This window comes from Lactuca sativa, chromosome 4 (genome assembly GCF_002870075.4).
Source record: "Lactuca sativa cultivar Salinas chromosome 4, Lsat_Salinas_v11, whole genome shotgun sequence".
NCBI lineage: Eukaryota > Viridiplantae > Streptophyta > Magnoliopsida > Asterales > Asteraceae > Lactuca > Lactuca sativa.
Window position 1 is genome coordinate 292,359,658 of NC_056626.2, and position 19,038 is coordinate 292,378,695.

The window sequence follows — 19,038 nt, forward strand, 5'->3', positions numbered from 1 at the left end:
CATACAGTTTCTGATGTTGTGCCTTAACCCTAGCACAAGTTACACACTCGGCCACATACTTAGCAACATCGAGCTTCATCGTCAGCCACCAATAATAGGGTTTTAGATCCCTATACATTTTTGTACTGCCGGGAGGAATCGAGTACATGGTCTTATGAGCTTCTTCCATCAGAAGATCTCTTACTTCGCCCGTCTTAGGTACCCAAATCCTATCTTGGAATACCTTCAACCCTTGGTTTTTTGTAGTGAATACTAACTTTTTGCCCAAACTTTCTTCCTTTCGGTCATTTTTCTCCAAAGCTTCCTCTTGAGCTTTCTTTATACTTTCCACAATTGTCGAGACAACTTCAATTCTCAACGTTCTTGGCCTTTTCTTTTCAAGGTTTACCTTCCGTCTAAGAGCATCAGCAACAACATTTGCTTTACCAGGGTGGTAAAGTATCTCACAGTCGTAGTCCTTAAGTAACTCTAGCCAGCGTCGTTGCCTCATGTTAAATTCCTTCTGATTAAAGAGATATTGGAGACTCTTATGATTAGTGAAAAGTTTGCATTTAGTACTATAAAGATAATGCCTCCATATCTTTAAGGCAAATACTACCGCTGCCACCTCCAGATCATGAGTGGGGTAGTTCTTTTCATGTTCCTTCAATTGCCTCGATGCATACACTATCACTTTATCCCTTGGGTCAGAACACAACCTAACCCAACTCCAGACGCATTGCTATAAACTGCGAAGTCATCAACTCCTTCAGGCAACGAAAGAATCGGTGCTTCACACAATCTCTTCTTCAACTTCTCAAAGGCTTCCTGATGCTTCTCATTCAAAGCATAAGTAGCTCCTTTGTGGGTCAAAGTTGTTAATGGAGTATCAATCGAAGAAAAGCCTTGGATAAACCTTCGATAATATCCAGCTAATCCTAAAAAGCTTTGAATCTCCGTAGGGCTTTTTGGTTGTTCCCACTTCATTACGGCTTCAATCTTTGCTGGGTCAACCATTATTCCTTCTTGGTTAACCACATGACCTAAAAATTGGACTTCTTGAATCCAAAATTCACATTTGGAGAACTTTGCATACAACTTCTCCTTTTTCAGGACTTCTAGCACTTCACGTAGATGCTTTTCATGTTCCTGCTTGCTTTTTGAATAAATCAAAATATCTTCTATGAATACTATCACAGATTTATCTAAGAATGGTTTACAAACCCTATTCATCAAATCCATGAAAGCTGCTGGGGCATTGGTTAGTCCGAACGACATAACTAAAAATTCATAGTGTCCATATCTCGTTCTAAACACAGTCTTTTCGATATCCTGCTCTCTTACCTTTAGTTGATGGTATCCCGACCTAAGATCGATCTTCGAGAAATAGCTCGAAACCTGCAACTAGTCAAACAAGTCATCGATCCTTGGCAACAGGTACTTGTTCTTTATGGTCACTTTGTTCAACTCTCTGTAATCGATGCACATTCTCATGCTTCCGTCTTTCTTCTTTACAAATAACACAGGGGCTCCCCGGGTTGATGAACTAGGTCGAATGAAATCTTTGTCCAATAACTCCTGAAGTTGTGTCATAAGTTCTTTCATTTCGGTTGGTGCTAATCGATAAGGTGCTTTTGCTATCGGCGTCGTTCCTGGTAACAACTCGATACAAAATTCTACTTGTCGATTAGGGGGCAATCCAAGAAGATCTTCGGGAAAGACTTCCGGAAACTCACACACCACCAGAATATTCTGCACCTCCTTCTTTTCCATCTTAGCATCGATCGCGAACACTAGATATGATGTACATCGCTTGGCCAAACACTTTCTGGCTTTCATTAGGGAAATGATTCCAGAATTTACTCTGTGTTTGTCTCCATACACCATAAACGACTCTTTCCCTGACGGGTTTACTTTTACTATCTTCTTTCTACATAATATTTATGCATCGTTGCGCTCAGCCAATCCATTCCTAAAACTATGTTGAATCCATTTAACTCGATAGGCAATAATTCCTTGTGGAACTTATTCCCATCCAAGTCAATGAGGATGTTTTTCATACGATGGCTAACAGGTACAAACTTGCCACTAGCAATCTCGACTATTATAGCATTAACTAGCATATCTACAGGCAAAGCTAGCTTTCTACCAAATTCATGCGATATAAAGGAGTAATTGGCTCCAGAATCAAACAAAATTTGGGCAGGCAATTTGTTTACGAGAAAAGGTACCTGAAGCAACATCGGCTTCTTCTTACGCAGCTTCGAGTGTCATCTGAAAGGCTCTCGCCTTCGGCTTTGGTGCTAGATTGGGTTTTGCTGCGTCCTTCTTCTTCGGGCAATCCCTCAAAATATTCCCTTCTTCATTGCACCCAAAACATACATTCTTATTGAAGGTGCATTCATTGGCATAATGCCCTGGCTTTCCACATTTGTAACAAGTGACTTCTAAGCTGCACTTCCCAGTATGTTTCTTCTTACACTTGTCACACCACTTGGTTTCGGCTCCTCCTCCAAATTTTCTCGAACCAGTCTTCGAGAATTTGTTCTTTTTATTGCAACCTGAAGTTCCTTCAAACTTTCTCTTTTTGCCAACTTCAACCTTGCTGGCGGCTCTCCCTTTTATCATATCTTCAACAGACTTGGCAGCCCTGATAACTGCCTCCAAAGTAAAGTGCCTGACGTACTGGCACCGCGTACACCCATGGAAGTCCCTTTGCGTACCTGTCAATTTTTGCCAACTCATCTGGGACAATACGCAAAGCAAACTCCATTTTGTCTGTGAAGTGATTCGTATATTCGTCAACGGTCATACTCCCCTTCTGCAACGTTAGAAATTGGTTTTCTAACTCAAGTACGTTTTGGGCCGAGCAGTACTTGCGCTTGAAGTGCACCAAGAACTCTGCCCAAGTTAGTTGCAGTGGCTCATTAGGGTTTAGGGTTTTCCCCAAAGTGATCGACCAACGAGCAGCACTACCCCTTAACTAACGTACTGCAAAGGTAGTTTGTAACTTGCCTTGGCAATCACAAGTCATGAAAGCCAACTCCATTTCTGAGATCTAGTCCATTACTCCGACAGGATCTTCTTTTCCATTGAAGGTCAATGGCTTGCAAGTCATAAAGTCCTTATACTTGCACCCATTTCTCTCCATCCTACCCTCGTGGGTATTTCTCCCAACCACAAGCGGTTCACTATGACCAACCGATCTACTGTTGTTCCCTTCTTCAGATCGATCGTCATTTAGTTCACGTTGTTCAATAGGAACTCAAGATTCATCCCAGTCGTTCAGCAACATTTGCCTCAATTCCTCCCTCTGTTCAGCCAACATGGTCTGAATCATAGTTCATACTCCAGCCATGGTGATGGGTTCGGGTGCAGCCCCTACTATAGGCACCTGTTCCACCGCTTGGGGTTGAGGTTGTTGGTTTCTGTTTGTATTTCCAGCTCCACTCCGAGTTCTTGCCATCACAATCTATATAACAAATAAGGTGAATTTAGGTCTTTATTCTTGTTAGACATGTCAATTCCCTTATCACTCCGAAACGTTTACATGTTAGTTCTAATCTCGTAATCATATGCTTAGAATCCTACACACATAAGGTTTCCAGATCCGGTGGGCAACAGACCATAGATCCGAACAAATAATGGCACACATGGCAAACACATAGCATTTAGCACATAAGGTAATTTTAGGCATCTTCCCTAAAATAAACTAGTGCTCGTGTCTAAAATATGGTAGACACTCATCTCACAATCATCACTTAGCATTCTAAGTTCAAGTCTAGAAATTCTACAACTTCTTAGTTCGCTTAAACTAATGCTCTGATACCAACTGTGACAACCCCTAATTTCTCGGCCAGAAAAGACCGATTTAATTTATTCTTTTTAAAATAAAATCAGAGAAATATTTTTAAAAGATGTTGCGGAATTGGTCCCCAAATAACATATGATAAAAGTTTATCAAAACCCTTCATTAAGAAGGTATATATTTTCCATATATATCAAAACCTCGGGATGTCATGTTCCGATATAGATCAAAAGCATAAACAAGACATTATAAGCCTTTCAACAGTTATTTACAACTACTGGCCTATAATCCAAAAACCTCTAGTCGTCCTCCGACTATGCTCGGGGTCCACTACCTATAATCATAAAAACTGAGTGGGTTAGGCTTGGGAGCCTGGTGAGCATATAGGGTTTTCAACCCACAATAATAATATACATATTAAGTTCACCAATCAACAATAACCTTGATTACCCATTCTCATTGTCCTCACTTTACGTCCCTAAGCACCTATCACAAGGGACCTAGCCTAAGGATTATCATTGGGATGGACACTACTGCTAAGGGGTTTCCTCAGCCATACATGTCCTAAAGGCAACCATGAGGGGGATGGAGTATGCCAATGAACATTTAATTCATCAACACCTACAAGTTGCGAACATGCTAGTGTTCCATTGGACTGTCTAGAAAAGTCCGTTGTCGTCATCTATACTCCGCTAGATGACTACAACAACAACAACATCGAGGCCTCTCCTTTTTTCAACACACATCAACTATTTCATCTAACCATGTTCTACCCAACATATTTTGTAGATAAAAAGCATATACAGTTTAAAACTTGTATAAAACATCAATTCAATAGTCACCTCAAATAAACAATTAACATATTTACACATACACGTATTTCAAGGTAAATACTTCATATGTAGGTGTAAATTGAAAGTAACTACACAATCACATGATTTGATGATAGTCGGGCAACAATTCGTTTCCTAAAACGATCATTTGTAATAAAACCAGAAGTTTTATTAAGAAACCGGGCTTTGTAAAAGTCGGGCTTCGAAACCAAAAAGATAAATTTTCCGGGCTTCACGGGCACTTCGTGGAGTATTCCGGGGTTTACAATCGATACAGGGGCTTCGGGGAAGGTTAAGGTGAAGATAAGATGAAGAAAGGGGCTAAATATGGCAATTTCTTAAAAATATCCGAGAAGGCTCGCAGCCTTCTATTTATAGGGGGGGCTTCTGATCGGACGGCTAAGAAGTCTCCAGGTGGCGAAGATCCGAAGGCTCGCAGGGAGGGCTCGCACGTGGGTTGCGCATGGCTCGCACATGGGTCGCACTTGCGAGGGGCTCGCTGGCAATTTCTAAGTGGACCAGAGTCTAGGTCCGAGGTTCGGACCCGAAGCAGGAGGGAAGGGAGACAGCTGGTGCGAAGGCCGGACACGCGGTAGGCATTGCGAGGCTCGGACTAGCCTGCACACACATCGCTCCTCGAATGTGCTAAGGCTTCGGATGACTCAGCAGCTCGGTGACTCAGCAGGACACGTGTCACATTCTAAGCGAGGGTGACGTGGCAAAGTGTGACTATGCGAATTTTCTCGATTTCCGCGCCAAAACTTCTAAAATCCATAACTTTCGCATACGAGCTCCGTTCTTGACGTTCTTTATATGCACGCGTAGCTAAAATTACGCTCTACAACTTCCATTTAGACTTACTTGGCTAATTTTGAATTTAATTTTTTTATTATTATTTTTAACAGACCGGGACAAGAAATCCATTAAAAATTCATAACTTCTTCATCCGACGTCCGTTTTCGTCAGACTTTTTACCATTGTGCAACTAATGACGAGTGTGACATCCCCATTTTCACGGCCAGAAAAGACCAATTTTGTTTATGCTTTATAAAAGTCAGAGCACTTCTTTTCATAAAAATGTTGCGGAATTTGTTCCCAGAAAAACACGATAAATACGTTATTAAAACATTTTCGAAGAAACGTATTTTATTCATTTTAAAACATTTGGGATGTCATTGTCAATACAGAAACATAAGCATAAACAGAACTTACATTTATTTACACTAGTGATCTACATCTCTTTAATCTCTCAGTGTAATGTGACTTCATATCAACACCTGTGATATAAATAAACTGAGTGGGTCAGGTTGGGAAACCTGGTTAGTACATAGGGTTTTCAACCCACAATAATATAATTATTATGTTTAAACAATCAAGCAATTAAACCCAATTACCCATCCCCATTATCTTCTTTACTCTTAAGGATCTACCCTAAGAATCAACTATTTCTCGTTCATTCATTCCTAAGGATTATCCTAAGGAATCAGCATGAAGTCCATCGTTACCAAAGCTTATAGATTACAACTGGTGAACACGTAGTCCAAAACATTTGGTAAAAACTTAGTTCAAAAGTAACTAGTGAACACACTTAGTTCAAAATACCTAGTGAACACACTCAGTTCAAAGATACGTAGTGAACACACTCAGTTCAAAATACCTAATGAGCACCTAGTTCAAAAACACATATAGGTTACGAGCTTACTAGCGTTCCACCGGACCGTCTAGTATCGCCCATGGTCATCATCTATACTCCACTAGATGACTGGATCACTGACAACATTGATGTCTCCCATCGTGTTATCACAAAACAACTATTTCATCTACCCATGTTTTACCCAACACATTCTGTAGATATAAAATACATATATACAGTTTAAATCATTTAAATCATGTATAAAAATCTTTCACCCAGCATAGACCGCAAGTATTCAAACAATATGCACACACAGCACGTAATTTATATTAAAATACTTCATATCTATGTGTAAGATGAAAGGGACTATGCACGCACTAGAGAAGGTGGTGACTCGGTACTCGGACAGCGCTTCATTTACTTTAAAATAGTTTCCTTCGACGAAACCTAGTATTATTACCACTAGATTTTAGTCTAATATTTACCGTGACTAATTATTAGTCTTATTATTATTATTATTATTATATAAGCGTTTAAACAATACTTTCCAACCACTATGTACAGACAGGGGCCAGACATAAAACACCGAAGGGCAGGACCATTTTGGCATATAGCACTTCTGAAATCCAACAACCCTATGCAGCCCTTTAAACCAGATTCCCCGTACCGCGAGTAGTTAAAAAGATATTATAACGACACTTATATAAGTCATAATAATAGCTCAAATATTTATTATAAATTTATAATAACAATACTAATTTTAAATATAAACTATATTTAAAATAGGGTAAGCATAACTTACTTACAAGGGGATTTTAGCTAGGAGTCGGGCTTTGTAGGGGCAGAACTTCGTCGCTGAATCTTTCTAAGAAAGATTCGTGCAACGCTTTAGTGCTCACCTTACTATACTAAAACTACAGAAAGAGAAGTCGAATCACGAGGGACCGAAATGCTCGGGGGATAAGGAGAGAAAGACTCTTGAATAAAGAGAATGGTGCAAGAAATATGAGAGCCCAAGCCTCTTATTTATAGTAATTGAATTTACAAAAACTACCCTCCATAATTACTTAATGACCTTATAGTTATATAAACAACTAAACACCCTTTATAATACTATTTTAAATAGATTTAACGATATTTGGACTAAACTAATGTCGAGAGAACTCAACATTAGTCTTATAATGACCGCATCGTTGATACCTTTCTAATGATATATATACATATGTATATATATATATGTGTAGGTATATATGATTTATACTTTATTTTAATACGTAAGTATGCTAGTATAATTTGTAACTCGTTCATACGAACTCCGTTTTTGACGTTCTTTATATCCACGCGTAGGTGGAGACGTACTCTACAACTTTTGTTTAGACTCTGTCGGCTAATTTTGACTTTATTTTTAAAGTTATATTTTTAACAGGCCGAGACAGAATTGGTCCGTTAAATCCTCATAACTTCTTCATCCGACTTCCGTTTTCGCCCATCTTTTTCTCGTTATGCTACTCTTCACAAGATCTTCGATTCTTGTTCAGGCCGTGTTGGCTAAAAATCGCTCAATCTAATATTCGAATTTCGGGCTGTACACTGCTAATCCGAAACTTCGAAAAATCATAACTTCTTCATACGAAGTCAGATTTGGGCGTTCTTTTTATCAAATTTCTTAGTTTAACATATTCTACGGCTTTCGTTTAGAGCGCCAAGGCTAAATCTCGCTCTATCGTAAATTCACTATTTACGCCTCCCGGTATCGAGCCAGTTCCATCGCGAAACTTCGACGGGTCATAACTTCTTCGTTATAACTCGGATTTCGGCGTTCTTTATATGTACGGAAACCTAGTGACATATACTACAACTTGGTTCAAATTATTTATAAGCTTCTGTCGAAAAGTCGTTTTCGACACTTATTGCCTCTAATTTGACTAGCCCGGATCTGCGGGCGTTACAATTATCTCCCCATTAGGATGATTACGTCCCGTAGTCATCAACGAAACTAGGCTCGTATAATGACTCCATGCGTCATATCTTCATCCTAGGTAATAATTATAACTTCTATATTCCTTCAAGTCTATCTCTTAGACTTATTGACTGTAAGCAGTAGTTGATTGTGCACCTGCTTTCTATCTCAGGTTAGACTCCAAATCATGACCTATCGTAATGTGATGCTCGTTTAGACTCAGTTCTCTTAGAGTTAAATTCTAAAACATGCTATACCTTCCTTCATGTTCTAATGTGATATAATCACATTTTTTTAAATGTAACATTTCTAGCTACAAGCAACTTTTCGTGATACCTCTATTGGTTGCTTTGATTAATTATTTCGGCTTGAGTCAGTGCTACATCGAACTTGGTTCTCTGAACCACGTAACATACTCATTGTAGTCGGGCTCGATTTGATATGACCACTAGGGTCGGAATATCAACAGTCTTTTTAGTCATTACCGAAACGATGGTAATGACATACTTGAATAAAACAAAATCAGTTACTAGCTTCTTGGTAACTTTGTGACTTTCCCTGATCCAAGCATGAGTCCTATGCTTTCGGTAGTATATGCATCTACTACCTTTCACACCTACTCATACTCGTCCCAAGTATTGTCTCGTAGTCCCCAAGTCCTAAAATCATGAAACAATTTAACACATACGAGTGTGTCCAAATAATCATAAAAATTTTCCTATACTCTACTAGGACTTCTTCCATGCATATCTTCAATCATCAATTCTGCTTCAAATTGGTTGGTGATGGACATTCCAGATGATAGGAAAACTTTAGGAATTACATCAATCGTTCTTTCATCCCGCCAATCAAATGTGTACATTCAGATGTACCCTACTTCTATAGACGTACTGCTATTTTATCAGACGTATTCTAAAGGCAAGATACATCTCTTATTATATCTTATGATAGGTATTATTCAGTATCGTAGCCCATCTCATTTCCTCTATTTTCCCATTCCATCATGGTTCGCATCACTTCCTGAACTTCTGCCATTGAGATAGGTTCGGGTGCAGGCGTAATGACCGATGTATGACCCATCACATACTTAGGCTCAGGTTGTCATCTTCCTCTTGTTTTGTACACCCAAGTAGACGTTCGGTGTACCGAGACGAGAATTTAAGATAAGAAATATTTTATTTACGATAGAAGTATAAATCTCCATGTCACACCGAAACGTTACATGCTAGTTCTAATATTGTAATCATACACTTAGAATCCTGAACACATAAGGTTTCTAGATCTGGTCGGCAACAGACCATAGATCCAAACAAATAACAGCATATAAGGCATCTTTATAACTATAACATAAATCATTTAGCACATAAAACATTTTAGGCATCTTTCCTAAAATAAACTAGTGCTCATGTCTAAATTATAGCAGACACTCATCTCACATTCCTCGCTTAACATTCTAAGTTTAAGTCTAGAAATTTACTACAAATTCCTAGTTCGCTTAAACTAATGCTCTGATACCAACTGTGACATCCCCATTTTCACAGCCAGAAAAGACCAATTTTGTTTATGCTTTATAAAAGTCAGAGTACTTCTTTTCATAAAAATGTTGCGGAATTTGTTCCCAGAAAAACACGATAAATACGTTATTAAAACATTTTCAAAGAAACGTATTTTATTCATTTTAAAACATTTGGGATGTCGTTGTCAATACAGAAACATAAGCATAAACAGAACTTACATTTATTCACACTAGTGATCTACATCTCTTTAATCTCTCAGTGTAATGTGACTTCATATCAACACCTGTGATATAAATAAACTGAGTGGGTCAGGTTGGGAAACCTGGTTAGTACATAGGGTTTTCAACCCACAATAATATAATTATTATGTTTAAACAATCAAGCAATTAAACCCAATTACCCATCCCCATTATCTTCTTTACTCTTAAGGATCTACCCTAAGAATCAGCTATTTCTCGTTCATTCATTCCTAAGGATTATCCTAAGGAATCGGCATGAAGTCCATCGTTACCAAAACTTATAGATTACAACTGGTGAACACGTAGTCCAGAACATTTGGTAAACACTTAGTTCAAAAGTAACTAGTGAACACACTTAGTTCAAAATACCTAGTGAACACACTCAGTTCAAAGATACGTAGTGAACACACTCAGTTCAAAATACCTAATGAGCACCTAGTTCAAAAACACCTACAGGTTACGAGCTTACTAGCATTCTACCGGACCGTCTAGTATCGCCCATGGTCATCATCTATACTCCACTAGATGACTGGATCACTAACAACATTGATGTCTCCCATCGTGTTATCACAAAACAACTATTTCATCAACCCATGTTTTACCCAACACATTCTGTAGATATAAAATACATATACAGTTTAAATCATTTAAATCATGTATAAAAATCTTTCACCCAGCATAGACCGCAAGTATTCAGACAATATGCACACACAGCACGTAATTTATATTAAAATACTTCATATCTATGTGTAAGATGAAAGGGACTATGCACTCACTTGAGAAGGTGGTGACTCGGTACTCAGACAGCGCTTCATTTACTTTAAAATAGTTTCCTTCGACGAAACCTAGTATTATTACCAATAAATTTTAGTCTAATATTTACCGTGACTAATTATTAGTCTTATTATTATTATTATTATATAAGCGTTTAAACAATACTTTCCAACCACTATGTACAGACAGGGGCCAGACATAAAACACCGGAGGGCAGGACCATTTTGGCATATAGCACTTCTGAAATCCAACAACCCTATGCGGCCCTTTAAACCAGATTCCCCGTACCGCGAGTAGTTAAAAAGATATTATAACGACACTTATATAAGTCATAATAATAGCTCAAATATTTATTATAAATCTATAATAACAATACTAATTTTAAATATAAACTATATTTAAAATAGGATAAGCATAACTTACTTACAAGGGGATTTTAGCTAGGAGTCGGGCTCTGTAGGGGCAGAACTTCGTCGCTGAATCTTTCTAAGAAAGATTCGTGCAGCGCTTCAGTGATCACCTTACTATACTAAAACTACAGAAAGAGAAGTCGAATCACGAGGGACCGAAATGCTTGGGGGATAAGGAGAGAAAGACTCTTGAATCAAGAGAATGGTGCAAGAAATATGAGAGCCCAAGCCTCTTATTTATAGTAATTGAATTTACAAAAACTACCCTCTATAATTACTTAATGACCTTATAGTTATATAAACAACTAAACACCCTTTATAATACTATTTTAAATAGATTTAACGATATTTGGACTAAACTAATGTCGAAAGAACTCAACATTAGTCTTATAATGACCGCATCGTGGATACCTTTCTAATGATATATATACATATGTATATATATGTGTACGTATATATGATTTATACTTTATTTTAATACGTAAATATGCTAGTATAATTTGTAACTCGTTCATACGAACTCCGTTTTTGACGTTCTTTATATCCATGCGTAGGTGGAGACGTACTCTACAACTTTCGTTTAGACTCTATCGGCTAATTTTGACTTTATTTTTAAAGTTATATTTTTAACAGGCCGAGACAGAATTGGTCCGTTAAATCCTCATAACTTCTTCATCCGACTTCCGTTTTCGCCCATCTTTTTCTCGTTATGCTACTCTTCACGAGATCTTCGATTTTTGTTCAGGCCGTGTTGGCTAAAAATCGCTCAATCTAATATTCGAATTTCGGGCTATACACTGCTAATCCGAAACTTCGAAAAATCATAACTTCTTCATACGAAGTCAGATTTGGGCGTTCTTTTTATCAAATTTCTTAGTTTAACATATTCTACGACTTTCGTTTAGAGCGCCAAGGCTAAATCTCGCTCTATCGTAAATTCACTATTTACGCCTCCCGGTATCGAGCCAGTTCCATCGCGAAACTTCGACGGGTCATAACTTCTTCGTTATAACTCGGATTTCGGCGTTCTTTATATGTACGAAAACCTAGTGACATATACTACAACTTGGTTCAAATTATTTATAAGCTTCTGTCGAAAAGTCGTTTTCGACACTTATTGCCTCTAATTTGACTAGCCCGGATCTGCGGGAGTTACAACGAGACCTTCAATTCTTGTCTAGGTTGTGTCGGCTAAAAATCACTCAATCTAAAATTCGAGTTTTTAGCTGTCAACTGCTAAGCTGAAACTTCGAAAAATCATAACTTCCTCATACGAAGTCAGATTTGGGTGTTCTTTTTATTGTACTTCTCGGTTTAACGAATACCACGACTTTCGTTTACATCACTAAGGGTAAAAAATATTTTATCAAAAACTCACTTTTTACGACATTCAGCACCGTGCCGGTTTTGTCGCGAAACTTCGACAGATCATAACTTCTTCGTTATAACTCGGATTTCGGCATTCTTTATATCCCCGAAATCCTTGTTTCGACCACTACAACTTTATGTAATGATATCGAGCTTATATCACACTTTAATTCTGACGCTTATTTTTATTCTTAATTAATTAAGCCTTAATAATTAAGCATAAAACACATAATTCACATAATATTCACATAATTCCTTTTCATTTCTTCAAAATGAGTTACAAAGGTTAACCTAGACTATCACCTCAATATAAATGCCGAGGCTAGAAACACGAGTGTTACACATATGGATTGTATTTGTGGTACAACTGTATATTGTTGGTCCACAATATGCACATGCTGAGGCAAGGAAGTCTCCTGTTGTTAATGGTGTAGTTATGAGAAATGCAGATGGCAAAGAAGTAAGTGATAGATGGACATGGACCAAAGTCATATTCTTTGCTTCTTTTTAATGTTTTTTTTCGGAATGTCAGGTCAGGTATCCGGTGCTTCTTACTCCAAATGAAAAACAAATGGCAAGAGAAGTTTGCATTGCATTTAGGCAAGGGGTATGTTATATTATTCCTATATTGGCTTTCAACTTTAATAACATGTTATATATGCAAGAAATCTCTATGTTTTCCACTTTCTAAATTTTCTTCCTTGCGACACTTAGGGGTTGTTTCCTGTTTTTCCCCCCATTAAGTCCTGTATGTGTAAAGTGGTTGACTGAATAATGACATTTGTTTCTTTTCTAGACTGAATAAACCATCTGAATGAGACTAAATGACCATTTTACCCTTACATTCTAACAAAGTATTCTCATTATAATCATTTTTCATTAGGTTGATCAATAATAGGGTTGCAATTTTGGACTTTAGATAGTTGTTGTTATTGTTCATTAGGTTGATCTGACTTTCCAATTAATTTTTGATTAGTTTTGTTCTCTGTTATACTTGCTACACTCCCTCTAGTTCTGGTAACCCTAGCCTTACACTGTTGTTAAATATTATAATTAAAACTTTGACTGTGGAGGAAAATACATAAATGCCCTTTCCAAATGTAATCATCTGGTAATGTAACTCATACCTATGAATAAATAGAGAGTTTTAATTAACTAATTTTTTAATGTTTATATGCATAGTATTAGTTATTAAATATTAATACATGAAAACAGTTGGCATACAAAGTTCTTTGGTCAAGCTTGCAAAGTCGTGGCCATAGGTACTGCTGAATCGTCTCCAAAATTGGATACTTGTGTAGAAATTTAAGTATTAGTTTTTTTAAATGAGAAAGTTTTTTGAATTTTAATTAACAGTTTTACAAAAGGTTTAGTTAGTGCTTGCAATTCTAAAAGATGCAACTAAAGAGACTCATGAAGTGGTTGCAGGGGTACCCATCCGAGTCTTAAAGTTATACGCCCCACATTTGTGTCAACCTAGTTCAAAGCATTAATGCCAAAGTGTTTGAAGATGAATGTTCTTACTTGTCTGTATCTTATTATGCATTGTATCTTTTTGAATTTTAATTTACTGTGTATAAAATTCTCCAGACATTCTGTTGTTAGGATAAACTTATCAGAACAGGTCATTAAATTTCTGCCATTTTCCTTTTTTTAGCTGTGTATTTTGGACATTTCTAAATACTGATGTTAATATGTATGATGGCTAATTAAACCATAGACTGACATGATGGACATGCTTTTACATTTGTGTGGCTACTGTTGCTTTTGGATCCTCTTATTATCACTTCAAACCAAATGATGTTCCCCTTTTTTGGGATTGTTTGCCATCTGTTATGATTAAATTCTCATGTTTTCTATGCTTTTTTCTATACTTGTTTATATAAGGAGCTATATAGTATAGTAAAAAACATTAACTTTGTTACATTTAATGGTTGGATATTACAAAGTTATATGCTATTAACACACACTTATGCAAATACTTTCAATGTAGAGCAGGTTTTAATGGAACTCGGAACACCACATGGATCAAATTTCATATCTCATGTGCAGTCCCACATTCTTTGGATGGAGAAAAGGGTAATTTTTGTCTTTTACAACTAACATTCCATTTTTGATTCCTCTAATAAGTATATTAGCATATTAAGTTTTTGACTTTTATTTGATCAGGTCACAAGCATTATCAGAGCAGGGGTTCATTAGTCTTAAAGAATTATGAAAGGCAAGATGCAACTCTATTTAGTTTGAATTTGATGTTTATCATATTTGTGTATATCTTTTAAGTTTCTCTGGCATTACATTGCAGAAGGATTCCGTTAATAGCAATGTAGTATTAGGTTATATAGTTAAGGAAAACCTCTTAATAACAATGTACAATTAGATCCCCTTAATATCAATGTATTACAATTTTTTGACATGATATTATTGGATGAAATTGATTGTTTTGGTATATATTTCTTTAAATATTTTTGTATTATGCGTAAATGAGTATCGTAAAGACACGTTGTAAATGCATATGCAAATGCGTGTCATCTTCATTTATGATACGGGTTTCATTGATACACATTGCATGTCATAAACGCACGCGTCATAAGGTTACGAAACGCAAATGTGTGTCGTCTTCCTTTATGACAGGGCCTTCCTTGATACGCATTGCGTGTAATAACTGCGCGTCATAAATGATAGTCATAAACACGCATCGTAAATGCGCGTCGTAAACAAACGACGCGCAAAAGTGTGTCGTCTCTCGTTATGATAGGGCCTTCCTTGACACACATTTGTGCGTCGTCTGAGCGTTTTGTGACATGCATTGCGCGTTGTAAAAGGTTGTTTTTCTAGTAGTGGATGGTACCAATTTCAATTACCTACTCACAAAATTTTGTCGCACACCTACATGTCTATACTTCCCATTATATACCACATTACATACTTTACACGGTGTGGCCTCATTGTCACTGTACATGGGTATTGAAGGCATTGGCATATCCCATAGACAGATATCAAAAAGTAGATCTGGAATCAACTCTGCCTCTTTCCCTGCTACTGCAAAGGAAATTAGCCCTGCTTCCATCGTTGAATGAGTTGTGGATGTCTGTTACTTTCTCGCCCAAGAAATTGCACCACCAGTTGGAGTATGAATCCAACCACTTGTGCATTTCGAGTCATTGGTGTGATTTATCCAACTATCATCAGAATACCCTTCTAGTATCCATTTGATGACGAATACGTCAACTCAAAAGTACTTGTCCTTTTCAGTTATCCTATTACTCTACCAAATTCCTTCTAGTGCTCAGTCCCTAGATTTATAATATACTGACTCATTTTGCCTACAACAAATGCGATGCTAGGTCGAGTGGAATGTTTAGCATACATCATTCGCCCAATTGCATTTGTATATTCTAGTTGATCCACTCCTCATCTAGAATTCACGTTTAGTTTCACACTTGAATCAAAAGGAGTGTTGAATTCCTTAATATTCAAATGTCAAAACTTTTTCAGAATTTTTTCTATGTAATGATATTAACTAAGATACATCTGAACGACTGTTCTTTTCACCTTGATACCAATAATTGTATCAATTTCACCAAGATCATTCATCTTAAAGTTCGAGGATAGGTATTTCTTCATATTAAGAATACCATCTAGGTGAGTGTCAATGATCAACATATCATCAACATAAAGACATATTACTACTATGTAATCGTATGTGTATTTGGAATAAAAACACTTGTCAACACCATTGTGCTGAAATCTGAAAGCAGTCACAATGGTGTCAAATCTCTCGTGCCACTGTTTGTGAGATTTCTTCAACCCGTATAGGTATTTAATAAGTCTACACACTTTATTTTCCTATTGAGAAGTACTTTTAGGTGTTGTATCACTTGATTTTTCATCATCCCTATAAAACTTGTCCTTAAAGAATTCCACATCCCTGGATTCCACAACAACACCTAATTCAATATCTAATAATCGACAAGCCTTGCAATTGTGAGCATATCCCATAAATATACTCTAATTAGCTCGCGCTCCAAATTTGGTTTACTTATGAATGGGAGTACGATACTAAGCAACATACCCCCACACTTTCAGCACATGAAGCATGAACTTGATCTTTTCAGCCCAGCGAGTATAGTTCTTACTATCAAATTGGTCAAGTTTGGAAAACTCTTGGTTCATGAAGTGGAGACTAGTAGTTTAGATTTGTGTGTCCATTAGTTTATTAATGATAAACAATAAAAAACCTTTAAGATTGTTGAAAATCATATCAATAGACAATCAAAAAACCCAAGATATAATATTGAGAATTATATGTAGATTAACTGCAATAAATAAATCTAATTATTATTAATACAATTACCAATTTTCGTTCAGAAATCAGATCAATCCTTCTTGATACGATCTCATTATAAGAAAGGAGTAGAAGTAGACTTTCTTGTTGTTATATGAAATTAAAACAAGAAAATAATATAAAATTGACGTGTTGACGGCTGATCTTGATTTTGGAATCACTGTATGGATCGAACTCCTGTCCTTAAAGGTCTTTACATCCCTTCTATTGGTTGTAAGCAACAAAGTAAAATCCTAGGATTTAATGTAGATTTACAGGGTTTCCAACAACAATGGAAAAAGATAAACGCAAAGTGACTACTCAAAAACTGGAAGAAATCGCAAAGAGAAAAAGAGAGAGACTTGTTAAGTTTCGAGCAGTAAATACGACTCCTAGAGAGTGGTAGTTATAGTTTTCGAAAAACCTAGAAGGCAGCAAAAAACCCTCATGGGCCAACCCTTGGAAACCCTAGGGCAATGCCTTGCACTCCAAGCAAGTCGTTTACCAGCCTTGCCCAATATTCCGAACGAACTTGATTCGTTCCGATTTAACCGATCCCGAAACTACTAAAAATAAAAGCTCCTCAACTCCCAGCGATCGACGCGTCATGCGATGTGCCAAGTGTGCCTAAATTGTGCCATTCTGTGCACTCACGGCGTTGGCTAGTGCGAGGTTAGGCTAGGCGCGCATGTGTGGGCTTGGCCCATTCCATTCATCCATTAAAGCCTTTAAAGATCTAATATGGGAAAAGACTTATAAATCTCCACTAAGTTTCTTCCCCCCTCCAATGTGGGATAAAGAAAAATAACCAACTTGCTATTATACCTTCATAATTTCCAACAATCCCCCACCAAGTTGGAAAGTTTCCTTTCACTCAGACAGACGATTTGACTTGGGTGTCCTGAAGATTAAACCCTAGTTTAATGAGAACAAACAAAAAGATACAAATTCAATGGTATCATTATAAGCTTAAACCGTGAGCCTTGTGACCTCTTCGGTTTACCCTCACACATCACATGCAGTCTTTGTGTTCTCCTTGAACGCTAATATGGGCATACGCTAAAAAAAATTATGACCCTTTAGAAAATAAACCACTAATCTTCACTTGATTCAACACCACCTCTAGATCATATACGCAAAGTTTTACATCATATTTGTTGCTTAGATGTCTCCAAAACTTTGCTAAGAGTCGTAACACAACCTAGTTCTCAGCAATGACGTACTATCCTACCTCACATGGATCTATCATTAATTATAGCACATTCCATCATTAATGACTTCGTTGTTACCCTTTAAACTTGAGGATTAGGAGTACTAAACTCTCGTGGTAGATGTAACCAAATCTCTTGTCAGAGGTTTGGTAAACAGATCTACCCAGTTCCTACTTGTATTGACATAAACAACTATGATGGTATCACTTTCAACAAGTTGTCTCATAAAATTGTGTCCCATAACTACATGTATCGACTTCCCATTATATACTGCATTACATATTCTAGATATTATGGCCTCAATATCATAGTGCATGGGTATTGCAGGCATTAGAATATCACATAGATGGATATACATAAGTAGTTCTCGAATCCATTCTGCCTCTTTGCCTGCTGCTGCTAAGGCAATTAGCTCTACTTCCATCATTGAATGAGTTATGCATTTCTGTTTCTTGCTCACCCAAGAATTAGCACCACCAGCTAGAGTATAAATCCAACTGCTTGCAGATTTCGATTTACTGGTTTTATCAACCCAGCTAGCATCATAATACCCTTCTAGTATTCCATTTGATGACGAATAAATCAACTCAAAAGTACATGTCCTTTTCAAGTATCCTAGTACTCTACACACTACCTTCTAGTGTTCCCTCTCTGGATTTAGAGTTTACTGACTCAGTTTGTGTACAACGAATGCAAGGTCGAGTCAAGTGCAATGTGTAAGATACATCATGCTCCCAATTGCACTTGAATATTCCAGTTGAGCCACTCCTCGTCTAGAATTCACGTTTAGTTTGACACATTAAAAGGAGATTTGAATTCCTTAATATTCAAATGTTGAAACTTTTTCAGAATTTTCTCTATGTAATGAGATTGACTACGAGACATCTGACCGCAAATCCTTTTCACCTTGATAACAAGAATTGTAACAAATTCACCAAGATCTTTCAACTTAAAGTTCGAGGATAGGTATTCTTTGTCT